The 22,996-nt window shown below is 36.4% G+C and overlaps 1 long non-coding RNA gene across 1 annotated transcript in view; it reads right to left on the reverse strand.

Annotated features, from left to right (window-relative positions):
- Positions 1–17,716: 17,716 nt before the first annotated feature.
- LOC115940774 (uncharacterized) overlaps positions 17,717–22,996 on the reverse strand; it is a 22,496-nt gene continuing 17,216 nt past the window's right edge. The window contains exon 3 of the long non-coding RNA XR_004075508.2: positions 17,717–17,819. This is a non-coding gene — a long non-coding RNA (uncharacterized LOC115940774). The remainder of the gene's footprint in view (positions 17,820–22,996) is intronic.

The raw sequence follows: 22,996 nt of genomic DNA on the forward strand, positions 1-22,996 counted from the left end.
CAGCTCCCTCTTTGTAGCTCTACTATTCCTACTATCATTTGCATCCATTCAGATGCAGGGAGGAAAAAAGGCAGGAGGTGGCAGAGCCACCTCTTAAATATCTTAATCTCGAAAAGGTACACACCATTCACTTCCAAATTCTTTTCTAGAAATGCCCACACCCAACTGCAAAGGCCGAAGGAACATGTCTAGAAGTATGCCCAATTTAAAGAGGCTGTATCTCTGGATGAGCAATTTGCAGTCTCCACCATATTAGACACAGGAAAAATATTTTTCTCAATATTTTTGAAGTTAGCTTTGAAAATACTACAATAATCCTAAATTTGTCATTGCAAGATCATTTTAAAATGTGGCCAAATTCTAGTAAGGCTTAATGACAGAAGAATTAAACACATGGCTTGTGACCTACTTTCTATCATGCTGCATACTTCACCCTTCCAGGGATTGAAGTCTTTTCTGCTCTTATTTCTTCAAAGGACAATTAGTAATGTGCAATCTAATATGTATCTCTTATCAGCTAAAACACACTATTTTTTGCCATTAAGACTAAAATGTATTGACTTCTTACCATTTAAATGGCAAAATGTTGCAATATAGGAGAGAAAAATCAACCATGTATTTCTAATATAAAAAGTTGTATCCTAGAGAGGTACCCAAAGATGAGCAGAATTTTGAATCTTTAACATCGGAAATATCTCCCTGTTTTTGATGTGCTTCACACACCAAAATATTAAGTTTGTGAACAGAACTGTCCTCATTTAGGTCATTTGCGGAATATTCCCTTTGTGAGCACTTTAAAATTTACTTGATAGAAGAGAGCTACAATGGTTATTTCCAAAACTGTTTAATTAGAGAAACCACAATAGATATTATAGGCATTTAAGACTTGAGGCTTTATGCTGTATTCTATTTGGTAAGAGTAGAGTTTTCCTGATTTATTGACAGCTGCCGTGGATGGCTCTTTATTTTCAACTCCTCCCAACCTTGGTCAAACAACACAACCCTCCTGCCCTTTTTTTTTTTCTTCCCAATATTTTCCTAATATCTCAGCTCATTTAATTCTATTGATCCGCTGAAGAGTATAATGGCACTGAAACTAGAATTAATAGCACCTCCCTTTCCTAGTGCTGAGAGCTTTCCTATCGAGTCTGTGGACCATCACACGAAGTCATAAAAGTAGACCAAAAAAGTAGAGTGACCTTTATTGGCTCCTATTGTACTGAAAAATTCAGCAAACCTCAGAACATCATTTTCAATTTTGTGGCACTGTTTTCTTAAATAAAAAGAGAAGGGTGGGGGAAAAAGGAACAACTGACCCCTGTTCAGCATTTACTTAAGCAGAATTGGCATTAATAGAGTATTCTGTCAAAAATTCAAGCTCAAGAAAATGTATGGCTTTGTCCACAGCAGCAGCTATCTTAGCAGATTGTACTGTCACGGCTTCACACAAAGCGCACTGCAACACCATTAGTGGACATAAATAATGCACAAGCTCTTATGCAGTACTCAGCTAAGTGCATGGAAACCTTGGGCTCCTGTTGTCAGAAATTCAATGGATTAGTACCTAGATTTATTTTAAGTCTGTAAAGCACTTTGTTCTTGACAGCGTTCAAAGTAGAAAGAGTGCTATCCGGAATGTGCATCTTAATACTGTCATTCTTGTCTTGTAAGAGTAGATGATATATGGGCTGCAATATTTCGTTTTAATATTTAAAGTTTTCACTGTGCAGATGCAAAGAAATATATTAATAGTTATCTGCTGTTACTTTATTGATCTGGAAAAGAACAAAGATAACCTGTAAAGTTTCACAGGGGGCTAGTAAAATGGAGGCATTACAATCACATTGAGTAAAACAGATACGCAAATTATAAACGTCCTACGTCTTTAGCAAGTAAGCACATCTGGGTATTTCTTCTTTCTGTAAACGTATCTTTGAAATCCTACTTAAGGAAAATTTTAGCACATTTTAATCTAATTAGTCATACAGTTCTATAGTTCCTTCAACTGCCTAACAGTATTGTTTCTTTTTTAAAGGCTAAGTGATTTTGCTAAGCTAGAACTACACTAAAATTTTACTCTAAATTGTTTCCCCCATAACTTCATAGATTGAGGGCCATTTCTGCCTGTAGATACATTCAGGATTTAGGTCCCATAATCTCCTATGCATTCAAAGGATAAGAGACACTAGTATGGATGAAGAATACTGTTCTATTGATAACAGAAGAACAGAGATCTCCCACATGAAGGTCAATCTTCCTCAGTTCTATGAAGACATAAAAGTTTATTTTAAAATACTAACAGTTACCTTTTCACACAGCCTACATGGTCCATGAATTTTAATACGATTTGTTGAAATGTCAACGAATTAAGTGTTCATTATCAAGCCTTAAGATTTTAAAGTTAAATACATAGCTAATGACAATTTATAATTATATACATTAAACACGTTAAGCTACATGTATGATGTCATGTCACGCAATTCACATTTGACCTTAATCTAACTCTTTCATTAAAATGTGTTTTTTTTTTAAACACCAGTTTCCCAGGATTATGAACACTTATTCTACTTATAAAGTTTATTGTTGAATAAAAAGGAGAGGTGTTTATATATCGTTATTTCAGAAGACAATCCAAACATACTGCTGAGAGCACCGGGATGTGCCGCTCATAAAGACAATATGATAAAAAAGTCCGTTAAGACAGGGTTTCAAGATGCATTGAATATAGCCTTAAACAGAATGATCATATTCTTAAGAATGAAAGAGACATAAAGGATTTCATATTGAAGAGCTAAAAATGTTCAACCTAGTGAATTCTTTTACTCCAATGCAGCTTCATAGCTAAGCTCAAAGACCACCAAATAATTTGCATATTATCATCAATAGGTGGCGCTTTTCCCCTTTGATTGTCTTGCTGACAATTCTGGTAGAGTAACTTCTTATAAAGTGTTATGAATTTTCAATATTACCTCTGAAATACTGAATACTCCAACTAGCGGAAATTTTTAATTTTTACAGGTTTCACATTATTTGGGGCTTTTAAAAATTATCTTTTGAGGCATCTAATTTTGCCACCAATAATTGTATCTAGAGAGAGAACTCATTTTTTACTCTTAACACATTCATAAACTGTCCCGCAGTTTCCTTAATGTTTAAATTATTTCCTACTTGTCCAAGTAGAAAACTTCTGGAAAATAGCATTAGGTATACCTGATATATAAGGCCTCTTAAAATATCACTATCATGATATGTAATTGTCAAATGATTTAATGCATTTGTCAAAAATGAAACACATTATGAAGTGCATCTTGATATGTAGCAAAGAGTCAATGTAAGCAGAAACTTTCAGCAAAGATAAATTTTAAGAAACATTATAGTGTAAAGAAATCAAATTCTTACATAAATGAAGTCTTAAACTAAACCTGAGAATTACAGGCCAAATCTGTGTCAGTGGTAGGTGATAGTTTTTATACTTTGAAACAGAGGGATTTGTAAGAATGTTTTTCAGAAGATATTTATATAAATGACACAAAATACATGTCAATGAAATGTTTTCCTTCTAATATAGCATAAAGGTGACCAAGTGACAAGTAGTTTAAAACGGCTTAGGAGGAACATGATCACTTCCTGATTAAAATAACATTCATGATTCAAAAAATATTTATCTTGATTAAAAACCAGTATTTGGGGGCACCTGGGTGGCTCAGTCGTTGAGCGTCTGCCTTTGGCTCAGGTCATGACCCCAGGGTCCTGGGATCGAGCCCCGCATCGGGCTCTCTGCTCGGCCGGGGGCCTGCTTCTCCCTCTCCCACTCCCCCTGCTTGTGTTCCCTCTCTAGCTGTCTCTCTCTGTCAAATAAATAAAATAAAATCTTAAAAAAAAAAAAAAAACAACAGTATTTGCAGGGCGCCTGGGTGGCTCAGTCGTTAAGCGTCTGCCTTCGGCTCAGGTCATGATCCTGGGGTCCTGGGATCGAGCCCCGCATCAGGCTCCCTGCTCGGCGGGAAGCCTGCTTCTCCCTCTCCCACTCCGCCGCTTGTGTTCCTGCTCTCGCTAACTCTCTCTGTCAAATAAATAAAATCTTTAAAAAAATAAAAAATAAAAACCAGTATTTGAGAAAACCAGAAATATGAAATAAAAGGCACTGACATTTTTAATGCATAATCATAATGCCTAGACCTTTTTCCCCCCCATTTTATGCCTATTTTTAGGTATCTGTTCTTATTTCATTCATCTGTCTTCACTACCTTCTCTTCAGTTCAGTGGTGTACATGTTTTGATATATTTAGATCAGAAACTCTTAACCTTAGGAAATACTTTGACAAATGTATAGCCAATCAGAAAAGAAAAAAAAGTTATTCTCAATAATCTCAACTGTTTACGTCATTAAGCTAGATACAGATTTAATGTGGATCGTATAACAAAATTTGAATTTTTATTTTCCCCCAGAATATACAGTCTGACCCTACTCCTCTAACTATACCAAAAAGAAACATGTTTTACAACTAAGTTATTCCAGATTAAAGTTTTCTCCTCAAAAGAAATGCAAGCCTGTAAGTGATGGGCAGTTTTTCCTTTTGGTAAGTTCAGTGACAGTCCCTTCCTGAGCAGGATTGCCCCCAAACCTTGTGAGCAGCCGTGAATGAGGATCCAGCCACTTCCCCACCACTCAAAAGAATGGTGCTTGGTAGAGAAAAATCAATTATCATATGGTTTCACTTATTTGTGGAACATAAGGAATAGCATGGAGGACATTAGGAGAAGGAAGGGAAAAATGAAGTGAGGGTGGAAATCGGAGGGGGAGATGAACCAGGACAGACTATGGACTCCGAGAAACAAACTGAGGGTTCTAGAGGGGAGAGAGGTGGGGGGATGGGTTAGCCTGGTGATGGGTATTAAAGAGGGCGCATACTGCATGGAGCACTGGGTGTTATACGCAAACAATGAATCATGGATCACCGCATCAAAAACTAATGATGTAATGTATGGTGACCAACAAAAAAAACAAAACAAAAGAATGGTGCTTGGTCACTACAGAATTCCCTTACAACTCTATTTCATGGCCTCTTTCTTCCTCACGGTAGAATTTGGTAATTCTAAATTCTGGAGAACTTTACATTTTCTCTTTTCTAGAAATTAAAGACTTCTCTAGAAGAAATTACATTCTGGAATCAACATTATTTATGATAATGATCCGGGAAGTTGCATTGATAAGGAGGTACTACTCTTTAGGTAGCTTAGGGAAGCTTCCTATACTTTGAAACTCTTTTGGGAGAACACATTAGGTCATAGAGCAAAACTCTGGGAGGTTTGGTACACATACTCTGTACATTAAACAGCACAGCTCTTTGTGTAATACTGGGCTGTGGTTATATAGGATCTGACATTAGGTAATAGTAGGTGATAGATTAAGTAAAGATTCTATAGTCTCCAAATTTAAAAGGATCACTGTAACTCTGATAAATGTCAAATATAAATAGTACTTCAATGCTTAAACAGTCTTCAAGAGACAAAAACTGATATGATAGGCACAGCCTTGCATTATCAAGACAGCAGTGATAAAGTACAACACTTAAGTGGTTTTACTAACAGTTTAAGGATTCTGGCGCAGTACAGCTTATGTATAATGAGGCTTCTAAATGTTCAGCTCCCAGAACTTGCATTTGAAGAGATAAAATACTTTACAAACTACTTGGTTAATCTTTACAGTATCTCTGAAGAATTATGAACACCAACAGATTACAGAGGGACCGCACTGAAATACTGAATCAATTGCCAAGCCTCTCAGAGGGAGCCTTGAAGATTCTCCTTACAAGGAAGTTTTTTGTTTGCTCTTAAATACCAATCCTCTAAGACCAAGTTAATGTGTTAAACCCTGTAAAGAATCAACATGCTGTGATTTGTTGGGCAGAACGAAAAGTAGAAAAGCCTTGGAATTTCAGCATTTTGAATTTAATAGGTTAAATCAATATCTGAATGACATATTATATAAATCTACAAAAGCTTATTTTCAAAAAAAAAAACCACCATTGTGTACAACTGTGACTTTTAGAGGCCTACGCTATAGTCCACATTAATGCCAGATAAGAATCTCAATCTTGCAGCAAATTAGTCTAATCATGTTATTAAATATCCCATTCAAGTGATTTCAGAAGCACATGGTTTGCATTGTATTAACAGCTCCTCAAAAGGCAGAGAGCATCATCAATAAATAGTTACTGATCACTTACTGTGTATTATCTGAGTTTTTGAAAGATCATAATGTCTCCAATTTAAGCTAATCTTTTCAAAATGTCTCCATGTTGACAAACCAAACTCATACCATATACATACATAAGGTGCCTATTTGTCCAGGGGATGAAAAATATATAAAAGCCATTTTAACAAATTTAAAGAATTATTCAATTGTTTAGAATAAGGAACATAAAAAGAAAGCATAGAACCAGTTAAGAATAACAAATACCTGTCAAGTTCAAGAATAGGAATTCTCCCATTTCTCTCTACCGATATCCATACATTAAAGAGCATAATTTTTTCTATTCCAAACGATGTTTTGATTAAGCCAATTCTCATCACTTCCAATACCACTAGCCTGCTCCAAGCAGAATCTTTGTGTACAGTTGTACAACAAAAAACTGTACAACTCTAGAGAGATCCATTCACTTTGCAATCTACAAATGGCAGACCTAGAGCTCTGCAGTGTACATACTGCACAACTGTACACAGCAGTCCTGCCCAAGCCCAGGTCCTCTCATTAGGACTACCCCAGTAGCTTCTTATTTCATCTGCTCCCATTAAGCACCTTGTCCCATCATTGTCCACACTGCAGCTGAAATGATCCTTTAAAAGTATACATTTTCCTATGCAAAACCCTTCAAATAGTCTTCCACTGCATTTCAAAGACCCTTACTTTTTATTTGCTGTCTCTCTGCCTTATGTTTACTTTCCCTATTTAGCTTTTTCATCCAGAAGAACTCAATTCAAATGCTCCCTCCTCATCACAGCAGTATTATCAGACCATTCATTTTAAGTCAGGAACTTTTTCATTTCTCTCCAGTTATTTTACATCTCAACAACTATTTTTGTTGTGTTACTTGCTATAACTAACAATTAGTCTTCGACAAAAAAAAAAAAATCTGTACACAGGGTTATTTGTACACCCCAAACAGTCATAATACAATGGGTTACCAATGTTATTCTCTGGATAAGTACAAACTGAGCCCATAGTGGAAATCATTCCATTAATGTTAATGAAACTCCCGATTGTGTATTCCATCAAGGTTTACAGAGTGCTTTTATGTTTACTATTTCTTCTATAAATTTCTACATTCTATGCATGAGACACAGAAAATGTTATACCCATTTCACAGATCCTGAAACCAAGATTTAGTAATGCTAATTTCCTGCCCAAAGTCACACAGATAGTAAGACTGAGTTGTAACTTGAACTTGGGACTCTCAAACCCATATCTAGAGATCTTCCTTTCATTGTAATATTAGAGTTTGGATGGCCACACTAAGATACAGAAGCAGCCTGGCATCGTATGTTTCACCTACAAGGAATGCATTACTCCTGTAGGAAGTATTCAATGCTACCATGGTCTTACATAGATTACATTGTAAAACCTTGAATTTAGTACTGAATTTGGACATGTTTTTGAGAAGTGACCTGAAGAACTCATCAATTCCTGAAGTAGTCTTCACACCATAAGTCACTTGTATTATACTTAATATAAAAAGTGCACATAGCATATTCTGCTAATTACTTAATCTTATTTAAAATAGTTGTGTATTTGACACTGTCAAAAACTTAGTTGACAGACTTTTTCTATTATACCTAAGAATCCAATCAATGTATCCAATTTACTATTCATAATTTGCATAGCATACTTATGGCTTTATTTTATATCTTCTATTTTCTCATCACAAACGTTCAGTGTTTATCAGAAATATAAATGAAAATTGTTACTTTGACCAAACATTTGTGTATATAATACATTCACACAAGATTAAAAAGTTTTAATCTTGAAAATCCAAATGGGAAAATTATAATAAAGTAAAACCAAGTACCAAATTGTCCAAATCTACCACATAGTGCACTTTAAGTTCAAAAAAAATCTTTATAATAGGAACACAACATTTTTGGGTTCTTAACGCCAACTACCCAAATTTTGGGCCCCTGTGCAAAATGAACATGCCTGACTCCTTGCTTAAAAAAAAAAACAAAACAAAAAAACCATTAACAGGCATACATAACGCTTATTTCCTTTCTTATTGTCTCCCTCCCTCCTCTCCCATTTCCTCCCTCTTTCTACTTTTTATTTGCTATTTCATATGGTTCTAAGAACAATTTAAATGAACATGGATTTTACCTTTTGTGTTTATAATGTCCAATGGCAGTTTTAAATAGAAATAAAGTATTTCTCTCTATGCAGAATTACTGACATGACTCAATTCTTATTTCCTGGGCCCACTGCTGCAGAGTGCCTCAAGCTGGGCCAAAAGAGACAAACCAGACTCAGGAGGGGTGGGTGGGTGGGTGTGTGTGTGTGTGTGTGTGTGTGTATAACAACAGAGGTTTAGTGATTGGCTCAAGGTCTCACAAGTGGTTACTAACCTCAGGATTATTTTCATCTCAAGTATGAACAATAAATATGTACTTGAATTATTACATTCAATTTGGCCTAAATATATTCATCAAGTTTTTCTACCTGTGCTATATTACATGTGCCCACACATATGTATATGTATATAAGTATGCGTACATACATGTTTTCAAGTAAATTTATGTACAAATTTGGATACAGAGTAAGCCTACAGATATGTGTATGTTTATACGTACACACACGTTTAAACCAATACATATACACTACACAAAACCGTCCTATAATGAATTTGATTAGTTTCACAGTCAACTGTAAATTTTACTCCTGTAAATTAGGAATATTCTTTTAGAAAAGTCTTTGCCTTCATAGAAGCTACTTTAAAGTTTTATCAATATTCATACTTTCCTATTGCAACTAAATAGGATTAAATTTAAAATTTTACAGATTTAAAAATTTAAGCTATCATCTTTTTATTTAATATTACATAGCCTTCACATGGTTATATTTCACGGTATAGTAAAATTTGGACTTGCATACATTCATACATTTAAAAATATGTCTAAGCTTAAAGTTATAGAACATATATATTTGTTCTATAAGTTAGAATTCTCAAACATACCCATATGGAAATCAACACCTATTTTTTTAGTTATGATTCATATTTGGTCATATTGGAACAGATAAATTCAATGATACCCCTTTTAATAACTTTTATGCAGGTACAAGAATCAAGCCTTCAAAGAAAAAGGTTCAATGACTTAAGATTTAAGAACTAAAATTTACATTATATTTAGAAGGTGTACTTGGAAACCTAGGAAACTGCAGAAAATTCATACTTTAGGATGGAATTAAAAATAGCATCTCTAGTATGCCAACTGACTTTAATAGCTGGAGGCAAAAGAACATAGGTTTTTGTAAAGAAAAATACAACCACCCAAAATGTAGCCTTTGCTTTTCTCCAACTTTACCATAATCCACCAAAAGTGACCTGACATAAACTTGTTTTGTTGGAGTGCTCAGTTAAGGGTAAGGTTTCTTCTTGTAAATAAATTGTTGTTGGGTGTGTGTGTGTGTGTGTGTGTGTGATTTTTTTGGTGCAGGGGAGAAAACTAATGGAATTCTGTCTTGTACTGCACAACATATCCAAGGATCTGTGTTATTCCTACATTACAATACACACTGTCATGTCTAATTGCTTAATTATATTCTGACAGAATAGAATGTAGAGAGGGACAGGACCTGTTCAGTACATTCCCACTAATGTCAGCAATCTTGTTTAGAAGTTAACATCCTTCAATTCTGCAAGAATGAAATGTATTCCACTGATAAAGAGTAAAAAATGTTTAATGCAATTTGTGTGTGGAGATGTGGTGCTGATTTAGGACATTTTGTCAATAGAAAAAAAAAGTTAGTTTGATCATTCAAGAAGGAAAAAAACAGGAGTTTCAAGCTAAACAAAATAATTTTGTCATGTCTGTGTATAAGTTTCAATTTTTAAAATATAGACAAAATGATCATGCTTAAAAACTGGACTCAAAAAAAAAAAAAACAACTGGACTCAAGTTTGAGGAAATCGTAATTGAAAATAAAGGATAGGATGCTAAAGCTAAAAGAAGCTAATTTTGGAGGAGCAAGTTAAGTTACTTGGAAATTATTACTTTTAAGAATACTTTGAGGGTCTGTTCATGTTTTCTAGTATTAAACTGAGGCATACATAGAAAATCTATTTTCCTCCCCCCTTAAATTTGTGAAAAATCTATTAGACATGACATTCACCTCACCAGTTGGCATATTCACCTGTTTGGATTGAAAGTACCCTTTGTCAGTTGAATGCAACTTCATTCTCTCCAGATTTCCCAATTATCTTAACTATTGGTGCAAATATAGTTTCAAAGAAGAAATGTTTACCATCTTTTGGAAACATTTTGTTTAAAGTACTTTGATTAGATTTTCTGTGAGAAAGTAGTATAGAGGATAAATGCTTAGCCTCCATCTTGAGACCATCCCAACACGTGCCTGCTACGTGTACAGATACGGCCATAGCTCTTCAGGTTTCAGAAGCTATCCTCATTTAAAAAAAAAAAAAAAAGGTTACTTGTGAAATTAGTCATCAGTGAACACTTGCTGATGGTATTTAAATTCTCTCTAGATCACCATGATGGAGGTCCCATTATTAACCCCACTGTATGTATATAGACAGAGCCTTAAACACATTAAGCCAATTGTCCAAGGGTGCATAGCTGACGTATGAAAAAGTTAAAAATCGGGCGCCTGGGTGGCTCAATTGGTTGAGCGACTGCCTTCGGCTCAGGTCATGATCCTGGAGTCCCGGGATCGAGTCCCGCATCGGGCTCCCTGCTCGGCGGGGAGTCTGCTTCTCCCTTTGACCCTCCCCCCTCTCATGTGCTCTCTCTCTCTCATTCTCTCTCTCAAATAAAATCTTCAAAAAAAAAAGAAAAAGTTAAAAATCAAGGCAGTTCCAATTTCAAAATAATGGATTTCAAAATTTATTTTCAAACTCTTTAATGCTTTATCATTTCTATTTTCTAGTATTCTGCTTCCTCTGGAGAGCTTAATTACAGTCATTTTAGGTACATACCAGGCACATTCCCTCTGGGTAACTTTTTCCTTACACTGTACTTTTTACCTGGATTTCTCTCCCCTGCCATTCTCAAGGATAAATATTTTTTATTGTCCTTTAAGTTTCTTTTCATAAAAGTATTAACTTTGTCTTGCTCTCTCTACTGCCATATTGTTACATATATAGTTCTTAATGTGTTTTGTTTAAGAACACACATACAGGATGACCTATATAAGGATACATCTAATACATCTATAAAATATACATATATTACACCCCAGTCACATCAATGGATAGATCATACAAACAGAAAACCAATAAGGAAATAGTGGCTTTGAAGGACACATTAGACCAGACTTACCAGATATATAACAAACATTTTATCTTTGGAATGTTTTCTTCAAATGCACATGAACATTCTCCAAGATAGATCAAATGTTAGGCCACGAAACAAGTTTCAATACAGATTGAAATCTTATCAAGCATTTTTTCTGACCCCCAAAACAGAACACCAGAAATTACAAACAAAAAAAACTAGAAATCTCACAAGCACATGGAGACTAAACAGTAGGCTACTAAATAACCAGTGAGTCAGTGAAGAAATTGAAGAGGAAGGCAAAACATACTTCCAGACAAATGAAAGTAAAAATACAATGGTCCAAAATCTTTGTGTCACTAAGAAAACTGTACTAAGATGGAAGTTTATCGCATATTAGAAGGATCATTCACAACAATCAAGAGGGATTTATTCCAGGGATGCAAGGATGGTTTGTTATCTACAAAATAGATGAGACAGATCACACTAACAAAATGAAGGACACAGAAAAGGCATTTGACAAAATTCAATATCTATTCATGTTCAGAACTCACTAAAAGTGGATATAGAGGGAACATAATAAAGGCCACATATGACAAACCCACAGCTGACATCCTACCCAATGTTAAACAATAGAAAGCCTTTCCCCTAAATTAGTAACAGGACAAGGATATCCACTCTTGCTACTTTTATTCAACATATCACTGAAAATCTTATTTTTTTTTAAAGATTTTATTTATTTATTTGATAGAGACACAGAGAGGGAACAAAAGCAAGGGGAGTGGGAGAGGGAGACGCAGGCTCTCCGCTGAGTGGGGAGCCTGATGTGGGGCTTAATCCCAGGACCCTGGCATCATGACCTGAGCCAAAGGCAGATGCTTAAACAACAGCCACCCAGGCACCCAGCAATAATAAAAGGCATCCATATCGGTAAGAAAAAGAACTGTCACTATTTGCAAAGGACATGAGACAGCATTAAAAAAAAAAAAAAAAAAAACTAAACTCTCAACAGCTATTAGAATAATTCAGTAAAGTTACAGGATTCAAGAATCAATATACAGAAATTTGTGGTATTTCTATATACTAAGTAGAAGATAAACTAAGAAAATATTCCCATTTACAATTGCATCAAAAAGAATACCTAGGAATAATTTTACCTAATAGGTAAGAGACCTATACTCTGAAAACTATAGGACATTGATCAAAGAAACTGAAGTTGACATAGAAATATTATTTGTGCTCATTGACTGGAAAATTATTAAGATGTCCATACTACCCAAAGCGATCTACAGGTTTAAGGCATTTCTAATCAAAATACCAATTGTATTTTCACAGAACCAAAATAATCCTAAGATCTGTATGGAACCACAAAAGGCCCTGAGTAGCCAAAGTAATCTTAAGAACAAAGCTGGAGGTATCATAATCCCAGATTTCAGGATATACTGAAAAACTATAGCAATCAAGACAGTATTGTACTGGCACAAAAACAGACCCAACAGATCAACAGATCAGAATAGAAATAAACCTATACTTAGTCAATTAATCCATGACAAAGTAAACAGGAATATATGATGGGGCAAAGACCGTCTCTTCAAAAATGGGGCTAGGAAAACTTCACAGCTACATGCAAAGGAAGGACATGGACCACCTTCTCACACCATACACAACAATAACTCAAAATAGATCAGAGACCTAAATGTGAGACCTGAAACCATAAAACTCCTAAAAGAAAACCTAGGCAGTAATCTCTTGGACATCACCCGTAGCGACATATTTATGGATCTAGCTCTTTGGGCAAGGAAAACAAAAGCAAAAATTAGCTATTGGGACTTCTCCAAATTAAAAAGCTTTTGCACAACTAAGGAAACCAACAAAATGAAAAGGCAACCTCCTGAATGGGAAGAGATACTTGTAAATGATAGATCTGATAAGGTGTTAAAGTCCCAAATATAAAGAACTCCTACACCTGAACACAGATACACACAAATAAAAAAATTAAAATGTGCAAAAGACCAAAAATAAATGTTTTTCTAAGGAAAACATACCGATGGCCAAAGACACATGAAAGATGCTCAACATCACTCACGAGGGAAACCCAAATGAAAACCACAAGGATATCACATTTGTTAGAATGGCTAGTATCAAAAAGATAAGAAATACCAAGAGTTGACAAGGATGTGGAGAAAAGGGAACCATCATGCAACTGTTGGTGAAAATGGGAATTGGTGTAAGTACTATGAAAACAGTACGGTGGTTCCTCAAAATTAAAAAGAGAAATACAATTCCGTTATTCCACAGATGGTTATTTACCCAAAAAAACACGCTAATTCAAGAAGATAATGCACCCCTGTGTTCACTGCAGCATTATTCACAACAGCCAAAATATGGAGGCAACCTAAGCATCCCATCAACAGAGGAATGAATAAAGATGTGATATACATATATAATGGAATATTACTGAGCCATAAAAAAGAATGCAATCTTGCCATATGTGACAACTTGGATGGATCTAGAGAATATTACGCTAAGTGAAACAGGTCAAGGACAAATACTGTATGATTTTACTCATAAATGGATCAAACTGGTAGTTTCCAGAAAAGAGAGGGTTGCGGAATGGGCAAAATATATGAAGGGGATTAAGAGGTACAAATTTCCAGTTATAAAACAAGCCATGAAGATAAAAAGTACAACATAGGGAATATAGTCAATAATATTGTAATATATGGTGGCAGATGTTAATACTTACAGTGAACATCGCATAATGCCCAGAATTATAGAATCACTATGCTGTGCACCTGAAACTAACATTGTAGGTCAACTAACCTCCATAAAAATTTAAGATACATACATACATTTGTTTTATTCCTTTACATTTATGCACTGCGTAGTTTTGAATATAGGTATAGGTATGCATGTTTACAAGCACGCACACACACCCGGATGCATGTGTAGAAACGTGGTAGAGAACCCTCAAGATGAAATAGTTTGGTAGATTTTTTTTTTTTAATCATTGCTAGTCACCAAGTGGACGGTATCCCTGAAAATAATTGGGCTTTAATCTCAATCTGTTTCTGCATTAATAGTAAAATCTATTATTTATAGCTTTAGTAAAAGTAAACTTTTAGTGGCCTTCAGAGGTAAATGGAGTTGCCCAAAACTCCACTATTTGACAAAAATTTACAAAATTCATAATCTTATTTGAACAATTTTGAATTCCAGTATGCATAGCCTTTTTATAAAAATTATAAAATCAATCACACTCAACTTTGTAAAAACATGTAACATACATACACTTATTCTAGCAAAACCCATTTTATGAGATCCTGCATATGTGATAGACTAGTGATGCTTGGACAGTACATCTAGATATAAATCCCTATGTGTTTGCTTACTTCTCTATAGATGGAATTTAGAATTAAAAAAAATATATTTTTTTAAAGATTTTATTTATTTGACAGAGAAAGAGAGCACAAGCAGGGGGAGGAGCACAGGGAGAGGGAGCAGCAGGCCCCCGCAGAGCAGGGAGCCCAATTGGGGCTCAATCCTAGGACCCTGCGATCATGACCTGAGCTGAAGGCAGATGCTCAACCGACTGAGCCACCCAGGCACCCTGGAATTTAGAAACTTTTTAAAAGTGGTAAGATTGCATAGAGTTCTGGTTCTTTTTCTTCCCTGCTGAAAGATAGTTACAAAATGTATATCAAATGGATTTTTCCCCTAAAGTACAATGGTACATATTTCTGTGCTATTAATGGAGCTTAGAAGATATGGTTAATGTCCTCTCACTTAGGCAAATGGAGATAAAGTGATATTTCTGATGTCTTAATGACAGAACTAGCAGTGATTTGCACAGCTAGGTTTTCTAATCCACTACTGGTGAACAAGTGAAAGGAAACACATTCTATGCTTTCTAAGCTAACCAAGAAGATTTATAGCATTGGTAGATTTAAGAGTCCTGCTTATTAAACATTAGCTTTGGAGCTACCTGAAGGTTTATTGACTAAATCTTCACTGATACTTAAATACAAATATTTTCAATTTAAATAAAAAATTTCTTCATATACTCACATTTTGTATTGAAAGTATGCTTCATAACTTACTCTAAAACACTTAGAAGACCCAATAATAACTACATTTCTACAAATTACTCAAAAAAACTAAGAAAACAATGTGTTATTTGGTATTGTTAAACTAATGAAATAGAAAGAAGTTAGGTTAGATCAACATATTTATTTTAAATTGGAAATGTAATATAAGCTATCCCTGAAGTTCAATTAATTCAAACACTGAGAAAGGTGAGAAATGATACTCTGTATAGAGTGGTCAATCCACTTAATAGCACTGGTAAAAGGAATAAGAATATATTGGAAACATCACAGAAGTGACAGATTATACAATATCTGTTTCTGGCAATTAAGTATATCATAGAAAATATATTTTAATGATTTTTATTTGCGTATAGTAGACATACAATGTTACATTAGGTTCAGGTGCAACAGATTCAACATTTCTACACGTCATGCTAGGCTCACCACATGCGTAGCTACCATCTGTCACCATACATTATGACAATGTTATTGACTATATTCCCTATGATGTGCCTTTTATTCCCATGACTTATTCATTCCATAACTAGAAGCCTGCATTTCCCATCCTCCTTCACCCATTTTGCCCATTCGCCACCTGCCTCTACTTTTAATGCATTTTCAAGTTCATTTTGAAGTAACTGTTCCATTTTTAAGTGTGGTTCCTGTAATGCTCTTTTGATCTATACATAAAAATGAAGATGCATATTTATAATTCAGTAATACATCCATATTTTGAAATATATTACTAATTCCATACACAGCAACAACTATACAACATAACTGTACTACCTATTGTACTATGATTGCTATCATTAGGAAGTTTCTAATGCATGAACAAGTAAAAATTGGCCAAAAGTCTTCATATAAATTTAAAACTAATTTATAATTGCGATAGACTGAATGTCTGTGTTCCTCCAAAATTCATGTGCTGAAATCTAATCCCCAATGTAATAGGATTTGAGGTAGGGCCTTTGGGAGGCCATTAGGTCATAAGGGCAGAGATCTGATGAATGGAATTCACACCCTTATAAAAAAGGACCCACAGAATGCATCCCTGTACTTATGGGGAAAAACAGAAGAGTAGGAGGACTCTAAGCTCACCTCATCCCATGGATACAACTAGGTAACACCCACATAGTATAAATAACCCAGAAAATAACCCAAAGACTGGCAGAACAGACCTTCCACAGCTAAAAATGTAGAGAAACAGTAAATAGTAGGAAGGGCAAAGACATGGTCTGGAGCTAAATGGACCACTGGGATGGTCTACCAGAGGGAGGGAGACCATGGGTGCAAAAAGGGGGGAAAGATAGACCCCATACCAAGCACCCCAGGCACAGGGACCACATTAAGACCAGAGGGGCATAATTTTGTGAATTCTCACAATCAGTGGGATTTCACACCTGGAAATGTAAAAATCAGTAGGCTCTACTCTTGGAGAGCCAGGAGAGCAAGAGGACACAAGTCCCCAGCCTTAGCACAGCAAACAGGCCCTGGGAGATTCATGGGGCTTCATTTCATCTATCCGGCTGGCAAAGGACACTGCCCTCACACTTTCCTGCAAACAAGCCTCACCCCAACCCACCCCACCCCAGTTTTCTAAAGCAGCACCAGTTCACCTCTCACAACAGACCTCGATCACCACACCCTATCCTCACATTCTCCTGCAAACTTGACCCCTTCAATATACCTTTGGCTAGAGGCCATTCAAAGTAGTGCCACAAGTATGGAAATATGTAAGCAGCCCAGACAGGGACTAGCACCAAAGTGACCCCTCTCCCCCTCCCAAGGAGAGTAAAATATAACCACAGATGCCAGTCCTACTGGAGATTCAGCAGTGGACTGGGGCAGACATCTGGTCTGATGGCAGGACCTGCCCAACAACAAAACCTTCTCAGGGGACAGCACAGGGAAAATGCCCTACAGTTCCATGATACTGCATCTCTGGCAAACACCTAGTCTATTCAACTCAACACCTAGGTGACCCCAGCCTGGTCCACTAACAAAACAAGACCAAACCATACCCACAACAAGCAGCAAGTCAGTGCAGATGACTGGACTAAAGGCAAAAGCAGCTCAGCCACTATAGTGGGGTACATGCAACCCACATAGGAGACATACCTGAAACACCAGGTTCTGGTGAAGAGGTGACATTGCACTGCAGGGCATTATAGGACCTCTTCTTCATATGGTCACGGCTTTCAAGACCAGGAAATGTAGCAGACTTTCCTAACACATAGAAACAGACACAAAGTTAGATAAAATGAGGAGACAGGAATATGTCCCAAATGAAAGGACAAAAAAAAAAAAACAAAAAAAACAAAAACAAAAACACAGCAAGCATGCTAAGCAAAAATGGAGATAATATACCTGATAGAGAATTTAAATGACCATTAAAAAAAAGTACTGGACTTAAGAACAGAGTGTCAAGAATACTCATGAAAGAAATTGAAGAAGACACAAAGAAATGGAAAAACGTTCCATGCTCTTGGATTGGAAGAATAAATACTGTGTAAATGTCTATGCTACCTAGAGCAATCTACACATTCAATGTAATCCCTATCAAAATACCATCCACTTTTTTCAAAGAAATGGAACAAATAATCCTAAAATTTGTATGGAACCAGAAAAGACCCCAAATAGCCTGAGGAATGTTGAAAAAGAAAAGCAAAGCTGGTGGCATCACAATTCCGGACTTCAAGCTCTATTACAAAGCTGTCATCATCAAGATAGTATGGTACCGGCACAAAAACAGACACATAGATCAATGGAACAGAATAGAGAGCCCAGAAATGGACCCTCAACTCTATGGTCAACTAATCTTCGATAAAGCAGGAAAGAACGTCCAATGGAAAAAAGAGTCTCTTCAATAAATGGTGCTGGGATAATTGGACAGTTACATGCAGAAGAATGAAACTGGACCATTTCCTTACACCACACACAAAAATAGACTCAAAATGGATGAAAGACCTAAATGTGAGACAGGAGTCCATCAAAATCCTAAAGGAGAGCACAGGTAGCAACCTCTTCAACCTCAGCCACAGCAACTTCTGTGGAAGGGGAACCCTCCTACACTGTCGGTGGGAATGCAAGCTGGTGCAGCCACTCTGGAAAACAGTATGGAGTTTCCTCAAAAAGTTGAAAATAGAGCTACCATACGATCCAGCAATTGTACTACTGGGTATTTACCCCAAAGATACAAATGTAGGGATCTGAAGGGGTACATGCACCCCAATGTTTATAGCAGCAATGTCCACAATAGCCAAACTATGGAAAGAGCCAAGATGTCCATCAACAGATGAATGGATAAAGAAGATGTGGTGTATATATATAATGGAATATTATGCAGCCATAAAAAGAATGAAATCTTGCCATTTGCAACAACGTGGATGGAACTAAAGAGTATTATGCTAAGTGAAATAAGTCAATCAGAGAAAGACAAGTATCATATGATCCCACTGATATGAGGAATTTGAGAAACAAGACAGAGGATCATAGGGGAAGGGAGGGAAAAATGAAACAAGATGAAACCAGAGAGGGTAACAAACCATGAGAGACTCTTAATCTCAGGAAACAAACTGAGGGTTGCTGGACTGGAAGCGGGGGTGGAAGGGATGGGGTAGTTGGGTGATGGACATTGGGGAGGGTAGGTACTATGGTGAGTGCTGTGAATTGTGTAAGACTGATGAATCACAGACCTGCACCCCGAAACAAATGATATAGGTTAATAAAAATTAAAAAAAATAAAAAAAAATCATCACACACACACAAAAAAAGGCGGGGAGTGGGTGGGGGGGGAAGATAAGCCAAAAAACAGACTCTTGACTATAGAGAACAAACAGATGGTTACCAGATGGGAGGTAGGTGAGGGGATGGGTGAGATAGGTGACAGGGGTTATTAGTACACTTACCATGATGCATACAGAGTAATGTAAATTATGAATCCCTACCTATATTATATACCTGACAATATAACACTATATGTTCACTTTATTGGAATTTAAAAATTAAAAAAAAAAAAAAAATCAGACGTCCCCAAGGGCTCCCTTGTTCCTTCCAGCATGTGAGAACATAGTGAGAAGACCGCCATCTATGAAGCCGGAAGGAGACTCAGACACAATATGGGGCACCTTGGTCTTAGACTTCCCAGCCTCCAGAAGAGAAGTGCATTTCTGTTCTTTGTACCACCTAATCTATGGTATTCTGTTATAGCAGCCTGAACGGACTAAGAAACTGGTAATGGAGACATGGTGGTGCTGCTTTAACAAAGAGCTACAATGCAGAAGCAGCTTTGGAATTGGTTGATGGGTAGAGGCTGGAAGAGTTTCAAGCTGCTTGCTAGAAAAAGCCTGCATTGCTGTGAATGGACATTATGGAGGATTTTAATGAGGGCTAAGAAAAAAAGGAGAGCAGTAGAGAAAAGCCTTGGTTTTCTTAAACAATACCTAGTAATCCTGAATAGAGGTTGCTGGAAATGTGGACAGTAAGAGCTAGTCTGTGGAGGTCTCCGATGGTGATGTGCAATGTGGTATTGTAAATTGGAGGAAAGGCCATTCCGTGAGAGAGTGACAAAGAACTCTGATGGACCGTGTTTGTGTTCTAGTGTTAAATCCTAGTCTACCTTTCAACTTCTATTCAAGCATTGCTCTTGCTAGGAGATCACCCTTGACCTTGCAGTCTGATAGGAAAGCCCATTTTCTATGTTGGAATAGCATTTACCACACTGTAATGTACTAGTAACTTACTGCATGTTCCATCTCTGCTGAACTATAAGCTCAAAAAAAAAAAAAAAATCAAAGTTGGGAAGAAATGTAAGATAATTTTTAAAAGACCATGGGCTCAAAATACTTGCAGTGATGGAAATAAAAAAGAGGACTACATTTTCTTTATCCATTCATCTGTTGAAGGACATCTCAACTCCTTCCACAGTTTGGCTATTGTGGATATTGCTGCTATGAACATTGAGGTGCATGTGCCCCTTCCTTTCACTACATTTGTATCTTTGGAATAAATACCTAGTGCAATTGCTGGATCATAGGGTAGCTCTATTTTTAACATCTTGAGGAACCTCCATACTGTTTTCATAAGGAACAGCGCAGAGGTCCACAGGGGAAGGGAGGGAAAACCGAATGGGAAGAAATCAAAGAGGGAGACAAACCATGAGAGACTCTGGACTCCAGGAAACAAAGTGAGGGTTACAGAAGGGAGGGGGGATGGGGTAACAGTGTGATGGGTAGAGGACACGTGTGGTGAGGAGCACTGGGTGTTAAACACAACTAATGAATCATTGAACACTACATCAAAAACTAATGTTGTAATCTATGTTGGTTAACTGAACATAATAAAAAATTAAAGAGGAAAAAATGTGTAATTGCTCTCTCCCTCTCAAAACAATTATACAGGTTGAAAGTAGTCTAACTAGACATGTTTGATGCAGATAAACCAGTCTGTTTCAATACCAGGTTCTTACCTAGATCATGGTATTTAATAAATGTTTTTTCTCAGCAAGTTCAAGTTAAATGTATTTATTTATGGGCTAATTCCTTCTTTAAAAAATTCATACTGACACCTCAATAATCATAATGAGTTCTACAAAAAAAAAAAAAAAAAAAAAAGAACTCTAGATGCCTCTTTAATTGAAAGTAGAAGGGACTGGAAATCTTGAAACTGGAAAAGGGATAACAAGAACATAGCTTCAAATGACTTAACAGCCAACATATATATAGGGTTAGTTAGATTTCATTTCTAAAGCTTTAGAAAACTAAAACCACCTCACAAATGGTTCGTATTTTGAACTTTACCAACTAGGTTGGGAAACTATTTTTCACATTCCCCCACATAAAGACTTTCTGAGCAAAGAACATTAGCTCCTGGGTTAAAGGATGACTGAATGACAAGGTTACCTTAGAAGGCACACAATGTATTGCTCTGGAAGGACTTAAAGTATCCTTACCCCTGGAAGCCATGGGTTTACATTCCAGGGTGATGGAGAAAAGCTAAAAATAGGTCCTACGGAGAAGGTTGGAGAGGATTTCTTTGTATTCCATAGCAAGGGTCTCTCTCTCACTCTCCTGAGGTGCAGAGGAACAGATGAGCCAGCTGCCCTATATAAACTCCAAGTTTCCCCAACTTTGGGGTTCTTCTATGCCTCAACTCCTGTACATGCAGGGGATACCAAGCCCTCATGTTGCTTCATGGCTATTTGGAGGAACGGGTAAGATTGCTTTGTGAGCTCTGTTCTCTTCTAGAGATTTCTGGGCTCCTGTGGACTAATTTGTTAGCTTGCAAGCAGAAGAACATGTTAGACCTTTCACAGCTGTGAAAGATGAAGCTTTTACAAATTGTTTGAGCATTTTTAGTTACTAAGTATTTACTATGTTATCTACTGGGACATATGCTAGAAAATAAAGATGAATAGGATACAGCTTCATCTTGAGTTGGCCACGCTCTAGCAAGGGAAACATAGATACAAAGAGCTAATAAGTATATCACAATATAATGTGTCTCTATTAGAGAAATATACAAAATGCCCTGAGGGCTTAGAATAATTAGTAAGAATACATTTTTGAAAAGTAGCTGAAGTTAAAGCAGGACTTAGAGGACATATTAACAAATACCATAAAGAATTATTTTCTGGTTAAGAAGTTGAATAACCATTCATAACTTGTTTTTTCTACATGTTCTGAGAATCTATGATCAAAATGACTCAATGTAAAAACAAAGAATTATGGCATGCTTGTTAATGGGTCTAATGAAAGCTAACTCATCCAGCAAATACTCACAGAGTACTATCATGTGTTTATGATAAAATAATATGGTTAGACAAGTTTTTCCTCTGCCAAAAAACATACTGGCCCCTGTTCTTACTGGCCCTTCAAAGCAACTTGGACTATATTTAACACTATTACAAGATTCATTACACTGTAATATGATGGCTTATTTAGTTGTCTTGTTCCACACTAAACTCTAAACTTTCTGAAGGCATGGGTGATTACTTAGCACCAGGAAAGCTGATGGAAATGTTAAGCACATGCTGGGCTGTAGCTGATACCTCTAATTGTTCCCCCATATTCATTTTCTTTTTTATATATTAATACATTTACAGATATTTTAACTAGTCACATGGCTTCTCACCTCAGTATTTCCTTGCTTCTTTCACAGTTAATTGAATCTAGGTAATTAAGCTTTCATCATGGGTTGTGAGTAGAGATCATGGTTGAAATTTCTTTTTTTTTTTTTTTTTTAAGATTTTATTTATTTATTTGACAGAGAGAGACACAGCGAGAGAGGGAACACAAGCAGGGGGAGTGGGAGAGGGAGAAGCAGGCTCCCCGCAGAGCAGGGAGCCCGATGCGGGACTCGATCCCAGGACCCTGGGATCATGACCTGAGCCGAAGGCAGTCGCT

Source organism: Leptonychotes weddellii, chromosome 3, assembly GCF_054177405.1.
Source record: "Leptonychotes weddellii isolate Sample4059 chromosome 3, ASM5417740v2, whole genome shotgun sequence".
Taxonomy (NCBI): Eukaryota; Metazoa; Chordata; class Mammalia; order Carnivora; family Phocidae; genus Leptonychotes; species Leptonychotes weddellii.